This window comes from Vidua chalybeata, chromosome 4 (genome assembly GCF_026979565.1).
Source record: "Vidua chalybeata isolate OUT-0048 chromosome 4, bVidCha1 merged haplotype, whole genome shotgun sequence".
Taxonomy (NCBI): Eukaryota; Metazoa; Chordata; class Aves; order Passeriformes; family Viduidae; genus Vidua; species Vidua chalybeata.
Window position 1 is genome coordinate 5,594,157 of NC_071533.1, and position 17,839 is coordinate 5,611,995.

The 17,839-nt window shown below is 40.2% G+C and overlaps 1 long non-coding RNA gene across 1 annotated transcript; it reads right to left on the bottom strand.

The window, feature by feature from the left end:
* Positions 1–13,888: 13,888 nt before the first annotated feature.
* Positions 13,889–17,739, bottom strand: LOC128787146 (uncharacterized). The gene is made up of 3 exons (XR_008430584.1): positions 17,510–17,739; positions 14,421–14,566; positions 13,889–13,935 (listed from the first exon to the last, which is right to left on the bottom strand). It is a non-coding gene; the product is annotated as an uncharacterized LOC128787146 (long non-coding RNA).
* Positions 17,740–17,839: the final 100 nt, after the last annotated feature.

Genomic DNA, 17,839 nt, shown 5'->3' on the forward strand with positions numbered 1-17,839 from the left:
ATAATGCAGGCTAATGCACAAAGCTAGCTAATGCTTTTTGGGACTCCAAAATATTTTTAAATCACCAGTTGAATTGTGCACTATGTTTTCTAGAACTTGGACAGCATTATGGCTTCTGCTTCTTGAAGAAAGCAACAAATCAAGGTACATTTTCAGTCCTTACTTTCTTCACTTCACTTACCTTCTTCACTTTGCTCCTCTCAGCTCTTGTAGGTGCTTTTTGCTAGCAGCTCACCGTGGCAGGTAAGAGCTTCTGTGTACATCCTGTATGATCATATATTGCCTAGTTATGCTGATTTTCGATTCAAAAAAATTCCTTACTGGCTTCATGCTCCCCGAGTAGAAAGCAGAATTTTTAAGGTTACTTAATTAATTTGGCATCATTGGTTTTTTTTTTAGGTTTCAGTGAAAAGCCAAAACACCAAGCAGGCCGCAAATTGCCACCTCGTGTTCCTGTGCGGGCACAGCGTGGTGAAGCGTAGAGCAATAAATTACTGAGGGTGCTGAAGTTAGCTGCGCTGGTACTCCCTACGGTGAGCAAACGTGGTGAATTTCCCAGGGGTCTTGTACTCGGCCATGAGCTGTATCTGTGTTCTCTGAAGGCTGAAGTTTCTTTGGGCATGCCGGGTGCACGAACACAGCGCATTCCCGGTTTCCCCCCGAGGGAGGGAAGGAGGGGGGAATATGCGGCCCCGCAGGGACCTCCAGCTCCGGCCCTCCCCTCACGCCGCCGCTGCCGAACGCGGCCCCGGGCGTCGCTATTTCAGGACGAAAAAAAAAAGGTCTGAAAAGGGCCTCATTCCCAACGCGTCTGCCGGGAGCGCAGGTGTGAGCAGCGTGGCAGGGAAGTTCTGCGTTTTTTAACCTTTTTTTTTTTTTTTTTTTTTTTTTTTAACCTTTAGGTTCTCCACAACAAGCAGTTTGTGATGCTATCGAAAGCGTGTGTGTGTGTCTCAACACACAGGTGAGACCGGGGCATCCCACAGCTGAGTTGAGTGGGAATCTGAGGAGAACATTATCCCCCTTGCCTGCCGTGAGGTCAGGTACTCCTGAGAGTTTTCTCTCGTTTTCCTTCTTCTTTCTCTCATTTTCCTCTCTTCACAAATGAGTTTTCTCTCATTATCCTCTTCTTTTATGGTTGAGAAAACATTTGAATTCAATAGGAGTTCTCAGTGAGTCCTGGGCATAGAAGAGATTTGCTTTGGTTTTTTTTGCTATGACTTTTAGGGAAAAAACCTTCAACAAAACAAAACCCTGACTCTCTGAAGGTGCTGACCACATGGTGAATAATGACTGTGGTTTTGCTAAGTGTTATAACAGATTTAGTTGTTACATTTTTAAATAATTTTATCTGGTGGCATTCTCTGAGGTACTCTTTGTTTTCATACTCTTGGTCTACGTGCATCCCACAACCATGTCACATTCCTGATTATATAAAAGATAAATTATTTATATATTGGTTTTGAAGCTTTTTAGGTATGATTCTACCTTCCTTTACAAAACTGTTGTGTTTTTTTGTGGATTTTTTTTGTTTATTGCTGCCATAGTCCTATTGTACTCCAGTTCTCGTACTGTTGGTTTCATATGGAGAAGGAAGTTTAAGCTTTTTTGGGTCCTATTTCAATTGTATGAGTCTTGGACTTTTGTAGGATTATTTTGTGAAAAATTTCTATTTTGTATTAGTAAGATTTATGGTTGCCTTATCTTCCCTCAAAAAAAAAAAATTCTTATATCTCGCATTTTCATTCTAAACAATCCTAAAAATAATTAGCTTTACTAAAATAACACAATGTGTTTTGAAGACCTTGACAACAAAACCCACTAAAAGCATGGATCTGATAGCCCACAGCAGTTAGGTTTTTTGATTGTACCCTGTTTATACATATGAAAATTCCTTTTCCTTAAACATTTCAAAATTATTAGTGGAACTTCTAATGGTGACATCTATCATTTTAAAAAGTAATTATTTCTATTCTTACTTGTTGAAGGTAATATAAATGATAGTTTAAGTGGAAAGCAAACAAAACCCCCCAGATTCAGAGTTATAATTTTGTAGTATACTTATTTCAGGAGGTTAAGCTGGGTCATTCAGGGGGGAATTCAGGTGCCAGAGATGGAAGGGATTTCCTATTCAAACCTTTAAAGGACTGCCTGGTTTTGCTGACAGGCAGATGTTCACAAAGCAGTATTTTCTGTGAAACGTTTTCTGTCTTTGTGCAGTGGTTTTTTAGTGTAATTGTTGTCTTATTTTAGAGGCAGTGCAGCAGTTAATTTAGTCAGACCCCCAACAACGTTTTGTTATGCCAATGTAATTCTGCAACATCCACATGCAATAGCATTAGTCTTATTCTGAGATGTGTTTATTTTTAATCCCTGCTATTATCCCTGAATTTTCAGGCTTCCAGCCTGCTTATCGGTTTTCTTAAATTGGTCTTGGGAGTCTCCAGGTTTTGAAAGATGTCTGTCACATAATCTGCCTTTTTATCCTGCTTAGTTAGCGATTTAAATGCAGAAAGAGAACTGCTTACACTGAGCCACCACGAATACAATAAATAATAAAACCCCCAGAGATAGTCATGTGCAGGTAAAATTCACCAAGAATCTTGCATCCTGCTATTTGAGTAGGTTTATAACTACAACTCTCTTTTTGATTTTTATTATTCCCAGGGTAAAGTTGGAGCAAAGGGATTTTTCTTTCAGCAATGTGTACTTGCCTTGTATCTGCATTAGTAAATAAGTGTGAGCACTCACTATCATATCAGTAGCTACTTGTATGCACACTTGTCAGACAAAAGTGCCTTCTGTGGTGTGTGTAACACACACAAACACTGTGTCCTTGAGGCTGACCTCTTGAAGTAGGCTGGTTATGAACGTGGGGCTGGATACAGCAAGGATGAATCAGTTAGGGCTTCCCCCGTCTAATCCTACAGATAAGTAGTAGGGCTGAATGCAGCAACTCCCATGCCACCCACTGGTGTTAAGATTTCTGAGTCCTATGCCTCCACCCACTACAGGCAGTAGTGTGAGGGATTCTGCTGCTCCTGGGAGAATTTGCCCTCTGGCAAAATCGATTTGGGCAGAGTTGAAGTTAAATGAGAACCTCTTGGTGATAATGCATTTATTAAAAGCTTGCTTTAACAGTTTGTTCAAATAAATACATACTGTTCAGCATGAAGACTAACCAAAAAAACCCCAAACATTTGCTGCTCACCCATGAAACAATGAATTTTAGTTCAAAGTTCTAGGTGGCTCTGGTTCTGTTGGCTGTTCTCCCTGTTCCCTGTACAAGGCTTTTGCACTGAAAAAAATGGAAATGGCAATGTGCCATACACCACATACTAAAATTGCACTGTTATAAAAGCAAGGGAAAAAGCACTTTGCAGTGCTTTCACTTATCATTTAGTGCCAGCTGGCAGTGTGGGATTGGAAAGGCTATTGGTTAGTCTTTTATATTCGGTCTTGCTCTCTGTGTGATAAATAATAGGTCTGTCTTCCCTGACACCTTTTATCCAGGATCTTGAACTGTTTCAACTCTGCCTGTGGATGGGAAGGGTTTAATTACAAAGGCCCTTTGCAGGTGTTGTACTCTGCAGGCTTGTTTTATGCACTTGCTTTTCATGACTGTGCCGATACGCACACAGGTGCTGGTGCCAGTGAATCTGTGGAATGCACCTGTTCTGCTGATCATCATCAAAACTAAATGAAAAGATGAAGCCCCATGTGCTTTAGAATCACAGCCCTCAGCCTATGCAAGGGGAGAATATTTTTTTTTTCCTTAAATAGCTAAAATCTTTAAAACAGAGGCCTTGATGCTTTCATCATGCTCAAGAACTGCCTGTGTTGAGGAATACCCACAGTGCCAGTAGCTCGGTGAGCAGAGGCAGTGGGAACTGCAGGCTGTGCCCTTGGTGAGGGGAGCAGCTGGAGCTCCAGGCAAGGGGCTGTGACCTGCCCAAGTGTCACTGCTGAATTCAGTGGGAGGCTTTTCCTTACTTGGTGTGTTCCAGAGCCTGTTTGTTCCCCCAGTGCCTGGTACAGAGCAGTGGGATGTGAAGGTGTGCATGGACCCAGAGGTCTCGCATAGATTTAGAAGTAAGAGGTGGGTGGGAATACAAAGGTCTGACAGCAGTAGTTCAATGTTATCTGATTTATCTATATATCCACTTATTTGTCTAGAGTGTGTGTGTATGTATGGAAAGACAGCAGAGGAGTGGGAGAGTTTGTGGTGGAGCTGCACCACACTCCATGCTGTGCTGGGATAAAAGGAGAAGATCAGCAATGTAGGCCAGCTTAGACCCAAGGGAGAACTGCTTTTAATACCAGTTGAGGTGGTGTGTGTAATGTACTATGCAGGGACATCAGGGAATATCTTGGAGATCTCTCAGTGCTACCAGGTCACTGTTGGCAGTCACAGCTGTTCTGGAATACCTGGGGAAAAATAGAAACCTGAAGTCCCTCTTCCCACAAGTGGAAGTCAAATTATACCATACTCAGCTGTAAAGAAAACTTTTGATTTGTGTAGGAATCAGAAAAGTTCTATAACAGGTCTATAATTAGATCATTGGAATATAAATATGGCTTTAAAATTATGGTTGGTCCTTTGAAATCCTACTTGATGCCCCTGCCCATGGCAGGGTCCCTTCCAAGAAAAAACATTTCTATTATATAAATAGTTTGGAATCTGAAATGGAAATCATTGTGCCTTCAATCTACTTCACTGTAATCTTTACTGACTTGAGCACTTCTTTCTCATGTAGAGACAGGTGGGGGAAAAAGACTTGCTGATATGGGCTAAAATAGATTTTGTAGTGGATGGTTGCATTGCCTCTCTGTCTACCTGTGTGCAAAATGCATGCCTGCAAAGGATCTGGAAGTAAAAACATTACATTCTGAACATGGGTTTCTGTAGTTTTGTGCAAATTGAGCATAAAACTTGTATGATATGACCAAATAAAAATAAGGGGTTTCTTTGCTATCTTTTGTGTCATTTTGATGTCTAGATAGAAAGGGCTACTATGTATGGATCTATATGTGAAAAATAGATTAAAATTGAAAAATTAGCCATGTTTCTCCATGCATTTTCTAGGAAAGAAAAAAAAAAAGAAGATAATGCCTGTTTTTGTTTAGATCTGGCTTTTCAAGAAGAGATGCAGTTACATAAAGGTGTGGTGGCTGCACATAACTGTGGTGTTTTCTTTTCTGTGAAGATGAAAATGGACCAACTGCTGTTGTGGTAAGTTATAACTGGCAAAAAGCAATAAGCACTGCTGAATAGAAATGGCCTCTCTGCCTAGAGAAATGTTAAGGGTCACAGGAAGTGACTGCTGGAATCTGTATTTCCAGCATTTTCTTTTAGGCACCAAGGTTTCAGTCTTGCTGAGGTTTTAAATTTCTGTGTACTAGAAAGGATGGGAGAGTTACACAAGGTTTTTCTTGACAAGAAATCTCTCCAGTCCTGAGGATAACCACTGTAAAATGACATTCACTCAGTTGATCATGTCAGAACAGGCCTATTCTGATGAAATTTCAGACTGCTTTCAAGGATTGTAACCCAGGATATTAACAGTTCAAATAATCTAGATTCACAAGTGTTAGGGTAGTTACAAAAATACCCCAACAAATGTAGTATTAATACTAAATCAATTAATACTAAATCAAGCCAATCACTGGAGTTAAAGTTTGTCTGTATTTTTTGTTGGTTTAGTTATCCAAGGGTCTGATTTACTCTATCATGTCCAGAAACATCTGAATCGTCCTCTTAGCTTGTCCAAGGCAAACTGCTTCAATACTGGGGTCACTGGGCTGAAGGATGCAGTCTTGTAGCTGTTGTTGGTTTATTCTGTACTGACAATAAACATTTTACTTAAAGATCTTTCTTTAATAATATTGAAAAAAACCCAAACCTCAATTTGTAATAATTGAGGGATAATTAAATTCTAAATGTTTGCTTCTTTCTGAAGTAATGAAGTTTTAAATGAAGGATGCAAGCAAAAAGCAGAAGAGACAAAGTGAATGCACTAGGAAAGGGAACAATAGGAGAATTTTTTTGTTTGTTTTTTATTATTTCACTCAGACATACCACATAATTGTTTTCTAGGGAAGGAAGTAAAATATTTGGTAATAACTGTTAGCAGATATTGTTCATGAAAACATAATGAAACTAGGAAAATGGTATCCAGTCTGCAGCAATTGGAAACCACCAGATGACCTGGACCACACCCACAGTATCATGTATCTAATATTTGACTAATATTTTTGATAAATGATTCATCTTCACCTGTTAGGAGTTGAGGATCAAATAAAAAAAAAAAAACCTGTTTGAAATTTTGTGGCTGGTCTGTGGCTTATTCCTCATCCTAACATTGCTGTTCAGAGTGGTGGTGAGAAAGATAAGTGTTTGCAATCTGAGAGTTTTTTAAACACACAGAGCTGTAAAGTCTTAACACTTCCTTATCTCAGCACCTGCAATTCTATGCCCTTCTGTATATATCAGATGAGATAATCACCTACATCTCTCTTAAATGTAGGGATTGCGAAATAGGGTAGAGCTGAAAACATTCACATCCATTAAACTGGGCTCTTTGTGACTGCAGCTGCAAATACTTTATTTAGGAAATGCAGCCAGAGAGAGAGAAGGGGATGTGAAAGGCAGTGCCTGCCATCTTAGTGGCTTTGCAGATTCAGCACAGGTCTGAGTTATTTTGGATGCTCCAAAAACTGCTTCTCTCTGCTTAAACAGCCATAGGAATAAACCCAGGGATCCTCTTTTACCCCTTTTGCAGAACTGTACAAGTGAGTTTGGAACACAAGCCCTATGAGGAACGGCTGAGGGAGCTGGGGTTGTTTAGCCTGGAGAAAAGGAGACTCAGGGGTGACCTTATAACTCTCTACAACTTCCTGAAAGGTGGTTGTAGTCAGGTGGGGGTCAGTCTCTTTCTCCAGAACAAGAGGACACAGTCTTAAGCTGCACCAAGGGAAATATAGGTTAGATATTAGGAAAAAGTTATTCACTGAAAGAGTGATAAAGTACTGGAATGGTCTGCCCTAAGAGGTGATGGAGTCACCATCCCTGGATATGTTTAAAAAAAGACTGGATGTGGCACTCGGTGCCATGGTTTAGTTGAGGTGTTAGGGCTGGGTTGGACTTGATGGTCTTGAAAGTCTCTTCCAACCCAGTGATTCTGTGAGTTATTTCCCCCGTGCTTTATTTTTATGACTTTGGGGTTTTGCATTCACTTCTGTGCAGTGAATCCAAGCCTGTCACTTTCTGGGAAAGTGGTTGTGCCCCTGAGCTATTAGCTAAAAGTGCTGCAACTTCTTCCAGCTGTGCTTCAAAAATAAACAGGAGTCCTTGCCTGGCCTTTCAAAGGAAAGCTGCAGGCACCCAGGATTGTGAGAGGAGACCTGGACTTTCCATGTTCTGGACAGAGAAAGGAATTTGGATCAAGTGCAGTGGAAAATGCTTCCTCTGAGATAACTAGCTGGTTGTCATCCTTCACGCCTGCAGCTTGAGATAAGCTTGGCTTGAGCGCCTGTTCCTCCCCAGACATTGTAGGAGAAGCCTTGGATCACAGCTCCGAGATCTGGATTCCATCCAAGGGAACCACAGGCCCGAAAGACAGATGTGGGGCACTCCTGGGTATGCAGGTTTCTCACTGAGCCCAGTGATTTTAAAAGAGGCTCTGTAGTAAATGTTGGGTTTGGTGAAGTGATCTGGGGTAGTTTTGAGGTGGCTATTTATGGCACATATTGAGTACAGTCCCCAGCATGAAGGTTTCGTTATATAGCATTTTGTCCATCTGTTGTGTGATTCTTTTATTTTTTTTTTTCTGTGATGGGAAAGAAGCTAAAATTACTTTGGAATTTGTTCTTCTTCCTTGGTGCTCGTATAAGGGGGAAAGTGAAGTGAAATGTCATGACTTTAATAGGAATTTCATGGATTCTTTTCCAATTAACATTTGAAGAACTGGGGTTTTTTTGCATATCTTCTTTCCCAATCCTTTCACTGCCAATTGAAAAAAAAAATTATTATATGCGTTTGCTGGGTAACCACTAAAAATTAAGATTTAGTTACTTTTGGCATCAATTTCCATGTTACCATTCTGCTGGCAGTAGTGGTAACTCCTGGTAATGGTAACGTGCTTTTCTTTTTCATGCTTTTTTAGCACAAAACCTTTGAACTGCTCATCTAATTTCTAAGAATTTTCTGTGTTAGTGAGAGAACCTCTCCAGAAAGCAGTGCAACAATGCAGGTTATGAGATTCTTTGAGAACTGTTGGTTTGAAGATATAGGCAAAATATATTTCTATCCTAAAGAGAAAAAACAAAAAGGCTGACCAGGTGCAAAAGTGGAGCAGCTTTGAACTTTTTATAACAAATGTTAAGATTATACCTACAGAAGCACTCAAAAGACAGCCCAGCTATTTCTTTGCTGAGGTTAATAAATATGCTTGCAATTGGAAATTATTAAAACTTTACTTAAGAAAAGTCAGTTGAAACAAAGATATGCAAGCACTCTACAATTTCTGTTTGTATAAACTTGATTTATTGAACCTGTGCAGTGATTACTGATGTCCAGGGTAAGTAACTTTTGTCTGTCATCATCTATGTTTTTGTTTCCTTCAAGAGGCTTTCTCACTAAGTTCTGATTAATTCTATTATTTCATAGGAATTTTAAGTACTTTTCTTGATTTCAGGAATTAATTTTAAAAAAGATTAGAATGTTCCTTTCCTGTGAATCTTGCCATTCGAGAAAAAGGCGAATGTGACATTCTTCATGCGAAGGTGCTACCAGTTCAGAAGTGATGTTAGTAACAACTGTTATATTACAGTATTAAACTTTATGGTTTTTAATACTTATAATGTCTTTCATCCCAAAGCCACTTTACAGAAAGTGTGTCAGCTGTCACCTGCTGGATGGTTTAATGCCTTGGTAATAACTTTAAATGACACTGCATGCAGATGAAAGAGCTTCACTGATTGACAAGGATTCATTGGGGCACCTGGTGCTTTTTTTTTTTTTTTCAGGAGGAAAAGTGCCGTGCTTGAGAGGAATCCATGTCAAGATTACACCTAGAATCTGGGATCAAAAGAAGAGGAAACAAAAGATGCTTCATGGGTGTCTTCCAGGCCACAGTTTCATGTTGTTAAATCTTGCTTCATCAGTCTGTGATAACAATGCAAGGTAAGTTGGAGCATGTCATAAATTGCAGCATGACTTGGAGTGGACAATATGCAGCTGGCTGGTGTGGAGTTGATATCCAAGGACATGAGGTGCCCAAATCAGGTGCATAAACACAGATACCAGTAGGATGTGAAATGCCACACAGGGAATTTTGTTTGTTATCTGCATGCTGATTCAGGAGGGATGTAGATCTCCTTGATGTCCAAGCCTGTGCAGATTGTCCTGGACTTCAAATGGTGTCTCAAATACTATCAAGTGCTCACGATGAGATGACAGAATTGTGCTCCACAAGATGCAAGAAGTCCAGCTCACCCAAGAGGGTTGTTTGGATTCAAATGGGATGATTTCCATAATGTGATTGTTTTGCTTGAGTCCAGGGCAAATAAGACAAATCACTGAGGGGAAAACACAGGAGAGAGACCTGCCAGGTAGGTATCAGTCAGGAGTGTTTCTGGTTTTTGTGCTGGATTTCAGCTCAAGTAAAATAAACATGGGGTTTTACAGGATTTTGTAGTGGCCCTCAATAGAAATCACTGTAGATAAAGCCATCCCTCCCAGTATGTTAATTCTTAGGATTCAAATACAGACACCCAGTGTTATTTCCTTCTCTAAAATGGCCAGTTGCTAAACAGTAATTCAGAGCCTCTCTTTCCCTCTTGAAGGCAGATCATAGAATTTTCTGCAGATGCTGACTTTGGTTTTGTTTTTTTTTTTTTTTATTTCCAGTGGTCAGTGGTCTATTTCAGTAGTTATCAGTCCTGAATTTCTAAACTTTCTTAACTTCCTTTTGACTTAATAAATAGGAATATTTTTTTTCCCCTGGAAGATTTTGCCTCTTCCCCACTATAAGCATCCTAGGATGTTGCAGTCCTTCTTCAGTGATGTAATTAGATCAGTTATAAGAATAATCCTTGAGAACTTGCCTCTGCAAACTATTCTCAGTCAACAGAAGTGGTTGTCTAAGTCTTTAAACCCTGAGGCAGGTTATGGTCCTGACTTTCCTGTCTGCAGAAATAATGCAGTTTTAGACTGAGGCCTGCCAGGTGCTTTTGGCATAACTTTCAGAACACGGTGGTATGGATCTTTTTTTTTTTTTTTTTCCAGCTTTGTCTAGATTGATATTCCAATTGCTGGCTATAGATTTACCCTGATTTACAGGATTACATGACTGTCTAGATCAGATCATTTATTCCAGTGTAGGAAAACACACATTGATCACACCATCTCTCTATTTTTTCAGTGAGGTAACAGATTAGGATCCTTATGGTTCTTTGGCCTTGGCAGGATTTTCACGAGTGTATACATTTTTGGGGGTTTAAGATTTTGTTTTTTCTTGCTGTTTCTGAGCATTCCTTGCAGTCTGGCAGGATAAAATGAAGAATGCTGAGGCAGTGAAGAAGGGGAAGGGCTAGAAGCACTAACAATGCCTAAGTGGAATGAGAATGCCTGGAAAACATTAATAGCTCTGTTATATCTGAGCTATTACTTCAGTTCTAAAACTGAAATATGCTGCCTTGGAATTATTCTCTTTTCACATCTCTATTCTGCACCTTTGGGCAATTATGGAGCTGTCGAGCTCAGCCAGCATTGTCCTCACTTAGCTGCTGCTTTGTTCCAGAATCAATATTGAAATATGGTGTTTAAAGTGTTGCTTTGACAGACCTGCACAATGCTGTATGATAGCAGCATCCGAGCACGCCATGGAAGCAACAACCCCAAGGGTTTTATTCTCTTTATCTTCAGATGGGTCTGCTGCCTTGTCTTGGCAAACAGTATCTGAGTGTGGCATTAAATTGTGTTTGTACCCATTCCAATAGGGACCTTGGATTACATGAGGAGTTGTGGGAGGAAGAGGAAATGTGGTTTTTCAGGTGGTTTCTCAGGCCCCATGCCAGCCTGTGTGACACAGAGAGATGCAGGGTGAGCTGCTCCTGCTGAGGTGAAGCAGCCAAGGCTCCCTCGGGCAGTGTTGCCTCAGGTGGGAAGGGTTCATGCAAATGCTGGTGCAGCACCATGTGTAATGCATACTCTCCTGCCTTTGTCCAGTGTCTGAGAGCATCACAAGCATTCCTGAGGCATCAAGTGTGGAAAGCAGGTGTGGTGAAGGGAATGTTTACATGCTTTGAGACTGTGCATCCCCTGTATGTTGCACTGGGTCGTTACCCTACCTTATCCCGCTGTGTTTTGCTCTGAATGAATTCTGTACAAATGAAATGAAAGTTTAGCTGTTCTACTTCTTTTTAACTCACAGGCAATGCTGGAGTCCTCAGGGCTAGTTTCTGTCTCTATGAGCTGCAGCCTTTACAACTCCCTAGTTTAGTGAAACCTTTTTGACCTATTTCTTGGTTCAGGTCTGAGATAAAATACAGCATCCAAAAATGCTTTTTCCATTATGTGATCATTCTGCTCCCAAAGGGGAACAAGAACACCTTTGAAATCACACATTTGGAAGAAATACTTGGGTGGAACTAAATGCATAGAGGCAGTCAGCTCAAATGCTTAAAACAGTGATCACATACTGCTAATTCTGACATTATATAATCTTAGTGTATAGTCTTAGTTGGAACTGTTTGATTTCCTTGTGGGAGCAGAGGCTTGCTTATGTGCAAGAAATGTGTAATCAGGACTTGGTAAGTGAAAGCATCACCTGGTGAGCTTGAGAAAAAAATCGATGAGTGGTCCAAGCTCTTATATGAGAATTAAATTTGAGAAATGAAACAGTTCCCAAGCAAGTAATGTACCAAGAAAGATTTTATAAGAAAAGGCAAAAGCTTTTGAAGCAACCCAGGAACGAGAGTTTTCAGTAGCAGAGGCGGTTGAGCCATCTCTCAGCAGGGTGCTGAAACCCATGTAGTTCACTAAATCTACTGATGCATTCTTTTCCCATTTCAGTAAGTTTGAACACAACACTTTTTAGCCAAGAGAATTATTTGGCCCATATCTTCTAAATCCTACCTTGGGGAACATATTATTGTCATGGTAATATAGTCAAAGCTTTTACTGTTAACTCAAGATAGGAATCTGTATTGTTTCAAAATGTATATTTGGAGCACAACTTATTAAAATCATCAATATTTATACAGCAGATAATATCTTCAGACAGGCTGGACACCATCTGTCACAGTCTGATTTAATTTTATGGTTGTAGCAAAAAAACTGAACTGACAGTGTGGAATTTTTCACAGAAGTCAGCTGGAAGTGTGTCATGGTTTTCAGGTAAACCTGTGAAATGTTGTAAATGATGGCTGTGTGTTCATGTTATGTAAATGGGGAAAGTACTCATTTGGGGGAGGGACTGTTTCTGTTTGTTTGCATACTGAAACGAGTTTAAATTCTGTTTAGTGCTCTATTGTACTGGAATCATTTGTAATTGAATCCTTCATACATGCCTTATGGATCTCTGCAGGGAAAATTGAGCATGAAATCATTTGCTCTGGAAGAATTACTGAATACAGGAAGTGACAATTTTTAAAATTAAATAAGACTTGAGCAATTCATGGCATTACTTTCAGATGGCAATTTAGAATTAAGGTTGTTTTCTTTTTCATGGTAAGCATTTGGTTTATGGCATCTTTAGCATTTTATGTAATATTTTATATCCTTAGAACAATAAAATACCCATGATAAATTAGTTCAAAATTATATTAGTGCATTTTAGGGTATATTTATTTGCTAGAGTTTTACAGGACATGCAGCCCTTGGCAGGAGACAAAGCAGTTTCAAAAATGGCAGCAGTATTATCGTGTGCCAAAGTTGTTCTCTTGATATGTGTGTCATCAAATAACAAGTAAAATATTAAAAAAAAAAGAAAATATTAAAAAAATATTTAAAAAATAGTAAAATATTTTTCACTAACGATGCAGTAATTGAAGGTACAGATGAAATAGTTTCATGTACAGTGAGACAGTCCTGTTTCTCTAACACTTCGATGCTTGAAGTTATTCATTAAATTCATTCTCTTTACTGAAGTGAGAATTTAACAGTCCACTTTTGTACATCTAATTTACTGCTAGTGAGATACATGTGCATCTTGCTGTTTCATGTTTATGGGCTTTCTGTCATGACATCCTTTTTCTAATGATGATGACTGTAAAAGCTTGAACCCTTCAAGTTTGTGTATTCATGTGCACGCATTTGTGTGCACATTTCCCCGGTGCTGCTGCCTGTGGTTTTGCTGTTTAATGCATATCTGCTAAGATTTGTTTTATCCTATCTTAGATCTTGATTAAGGAATGTATAGGTAATGGAAAGCACTCTGGAAGAACCATTTTTCCTGAATTTGCTCTTGTCCTCTACTACATCTAAACCAGGATTTTAATATCTAAAATAATGACTTTTGGTCAGATATCTGCTGGATTTTGTTCTTGTTTGTACAATGTACAAGCAAGTGACCAGTGCAACTCCTTAGATTGCTTATTGTTAATCAGTCTGCCTTCTAAGAATTCTTCTGGTGCATCTGTTGTGCTGATTCACTGTTTCTTTCACTTAAAACCTCCCTTGTGAAAAAATGAGTCAAGTGGACTTGTCCAACAGCCGTGCCCTGCCCTGTGATATCACTGCCTGTTCTCAATTACCCAGCATTATCTCCAATTACACTTTGTAATTGCAGGATCTCTGCATTGGTCAGGCCTCATGAAGGTAACAGGAAGGTTTAGAATGTGCTTTTCCATCTCAGAGTTATATAGAAAACTGACAGGATGCTGGTCAGAGTAACTTCTTCATCTCAGTTTAGTTCTGTTACATTTGTCCGCCTGTATAACAAAGTAAAAGAAATCCTGAGGTTAAAATGTCCACTTCTTTATGATATGGCAGTGAAGAGGTAGTGGGAGGAAAGGGGATGAAAGAAGGGTTATAGGAGTACGTGTAACTTTCTTCAGTTTTTTTAAGCCTTTCTCAATCATTTGCATAATAACAATGTGGAAAATGAAGTGGCTTTAAAGGCCTCTTGATGGAGATAAAACAAAATCCAAGATTCTTATTTGTTTTCGTCTGGGATAAAGTCCAGGTCAACCTTCATCAGAAATTTTTCCTTTAGAATGAGACTGAATAAGCGCAATGAAGGCATTGAAAATTTTTGGTTATTGTTAAAAACTAGCTGAGAAGTTCAGCACAGTGGAGGGTTGTATGGCAGACAAGTGAAAGCTGCAAAAAAAAAGAGTTTGTTACATTGCACCCTCCTTGAAAAATAACTTTGGAACAAAGATGCACTTGGATTTCGTGTACAATGGGTACATACCTGGGGAAAACAGCAGTGGCTGGTTACATGGAAAGCCTGGCACATTTCTTCACTGTTACTGGAGAGTACAACATTGCATCAGACTGGAATAATACAAAACTGTGGCTGAAAGTGCTGCTGAGAAATCCCTTGGCTTTAGCACCGACCTGGGTGGAAGAATTTGTTCAAAGATTGGTTTGTTGCTTTATGCCTTAAAACATGAAGATGCTTGCTCACTAGGATTTTATGGTAGTGGCCTTAATTTGATGTGATTCAGAACAATATGACCCCTATAAGGCAGGCAGAGCTGAAGGGGGCATGTAGCAGCTCTTAAACCATCACAGTTTGCAACCCACTGCGTTAAGCCATTGCCAAGTTCAGATTGCTTTGATGTGCTGGATGGCAAACTGTGGCAATTCAGGAGTTGCTGCATCCAGCCATCCATGCAGCAGGCTCTGGGAGAGATGTGCTCCAAGTGTCTCTCGTGAAGATCAATGACAGAGGTACAGTCTAGCTTTCATCTCCTGTGCTTCAAAATGTAAGCAAAAGTTGCATTTTAAATGAAAGGGGTTTTTTTTTGTGCTAAGGAGGGCCAACACTGAATGCTTTAGAGGCACAAAGAGGAGGTCCAAGAGCTTAGCTGACATTAATTTAGTTGGCTCATTGTGACCTTTGTAGCTAATTTTGCGCTGTAAACATCTGCTCACATACAGTCGACCTTAAATTTAGACCATACCCACTTCTGGCCTTACCTGTCACAGACAGCACACCCGCCAGTTAAGACTGAAACAGCTATTCTGGGAAACTGGTGCCAAAAATGATTTGCTTAAATTGTTTGATGTCAAGTCTGATGCACTTTGTCAGGCCATTACAGTCTTTAGCCGAGGCCTAATTTCAGTGTGGAATGCATTTTGTTCATCTTGGTGTATCTTGGCCCAGCCAGTAAAGCACCTCAGGAGGACACTGTAATCACATGAGGTGAATGTGGAGGGAATTGGCGCTGAGCTTGAGGAAACAGCATCCCTTCATTGGGAAAAGAAGCATTTGAAAAGCCATTATTTTCCAGTAGATACATTGTTTCAAGGGCAAGCATCCTAGTTGTATTCCAAAGCTTCTGTCACTGCTGTAGCAGCTTAGGCTCTTTTGTCTCCTCTCTGTTTCTCCAACCCCACTCCTGTAATTATGTCAGAAGCAGCCACCCTTAATCCCTTCTGCACCAGTGAGTGGTCAGTTTGTGGTATTTTCAAAGATATTTTCCTGACTCACACAATAGTGTGGGGGTTGTTTTTTTTTTATTTTCCTAGAAAACTTAAAATTATTGTATCCTGATTTTTTTTTTTTTTGTAATACAGGAAAATATGTATATGGATATATTTTTAAGGGAAAAAACCTTCAGAGAGGTAATTTCATTCTGGTATTTTGCCTAAAAATAGTGAATTGTTGAAGAAGACCAGTAGTGAGACCAGCAGCTTGACACATTAAAAGTATCTGGCTTATTGCTTATTTCTACCATGCAGGTGTCCACAAACTGCGGTGGAAGTTGTGCCCTGCTGTCCTTTGTGCCTCCACAGGGCACTGGTGACAATGGCAGGACATCTTCACATCTTCTCTTAGTAATACGTGGAGTGTTGGGAGGACTTTCTGTGGTGATTGTTAGCTTGTGGTAGAGCTGTTAAATAAATGGGGGAAAATAAAAAAAGACAGCTGCGTGAAAGTTGGAACTATAGCATTTTTTTCTCGCTGCAACTAAATGTGTTCAGACCTTCATGCACGTATTTGTGTATGCAGGAATGATACACGAATCAAAACAAAAACCTTCACAACCAAAAAATAAGAATATGTAGGGGAAACAGGCTAATGGAGGATGAGTGGTATATGTAGACAAGAACGGGCAGCCAATAACTCAGGGGCCCATCACAGCCCTTGACTTCACTCTGTCTGTAGTTAGGTTAAACAATTTAAATGTTTATGTGTCATGCCATACGTCAATGCATGGGCTGCTAAAGGCACTTGGGTGGCCCTGAGAAAAACCAGAGTAACACAACCTGGGTTAGATAACCTCCATGATTGAGTTCCTGGTCACACCAGGACTATGTTTGGCTCTGGGTGTGGTAAAACCTGTGGAATATTCGGACCAGTGGCCAGAAAACTGCAATGAGTTCCTTGGTGTTCTTTTTGACCAATGAAATTGATATACTGAATAAAATGGTTTGGTTTTTTGAAAGGGTATTTTGGCAAGATAGAATGTCAGCATAATAGGAGGAAAGACAAAAAGGATTGGGATTGTTCAGCCAGGAGAAGTCTTTGAGGTGATCTAACTGTGGCCTTCTATAACCTGAAGGGAGCCTACAGGAAAGATGGAGAGGGAGGCCCTTGTAAAAAGAGGGCCCTTTTTACAAGGGCCTGGAATGACAGGACGAGGGGGAATGGCTTTAAACTGAAAGAGAGCAAGTTTAGGTTAGATATTAAGAATGATGGATGGATGAAAGAGGAATGAAAAAAATGGATGTCTCATCCCTGGCAATGTGGAAGTCCAGGATGAGTGGGGCTCTGAGCAACTTGGTCAAATCAATGACATCCCTGCCCAGGGATATTGGAACTGGATGATCTTTAAGGTTGCTCCCAGCTCAAACCATTCTATGATTGTATGATATTTATGACTACTTCTTATCCCAGCCTAAATCTTATGGAAGTGTAGTAGCCTTCCAGTGTACTTTCTTTGCTGTTTTTTATGTCAGAAGAGAAAAGACATCCTGCAGTTTGATATGTGCAGAGGAAATGTTATCTGCTCAATTTTTAGACTTGAGGGCATCAGAAGTCATCACTAACTCTGCTTGGTTCTGTGAGCAAAAAATGCAATAGTTCCTCTGTGCAGTGGTCGTTTTTAGAAGTGGGATTTGTGGCAGTCTAGCAGTGGGCACAACAAACTGCTGGTAGGGAGATCTTTAGCAGGTCCTTGGGCTTCTGAGGGACTCCAAGAGTTGCACTGCCTGTTCATTCGAGCAGTAGCTGTGTTTGATAGCTGCAGAGGAGATGTGTTATAATTTTATAATTTTTTTTAAATCCATCTCCCAGGCTGAAACTTGATTGAATTTTAAAAAGATGTGTACATTTTTTAGGGTGATGGGCCTTTGTGTAGCAGCTAATGTAAAGAAAAGAGCAGATCCACACTGCTATTACCACCTTCCCTCTGTACTGCAGATGTCTGAGCTGCTGCTGCTGGTGAGTGCTACAGGAGGCTGCTCAGCTTCCCGTTGCAGGCTGCTCTACCCCCTGATTCTCCAGGAGATACCGTGGCTGTGGCTGCAGATTAGATTTTTCTCTCCCTCCCCCTGCGAGACCTCTGTGTGCTTTGACGTCATGTGTGCTCCTTTCAGTTGCCATAGCAGCCCCATTCCCCAAGCTCTCTGCCTGTCTCCTCTGGTAGGTTCCACAATGGT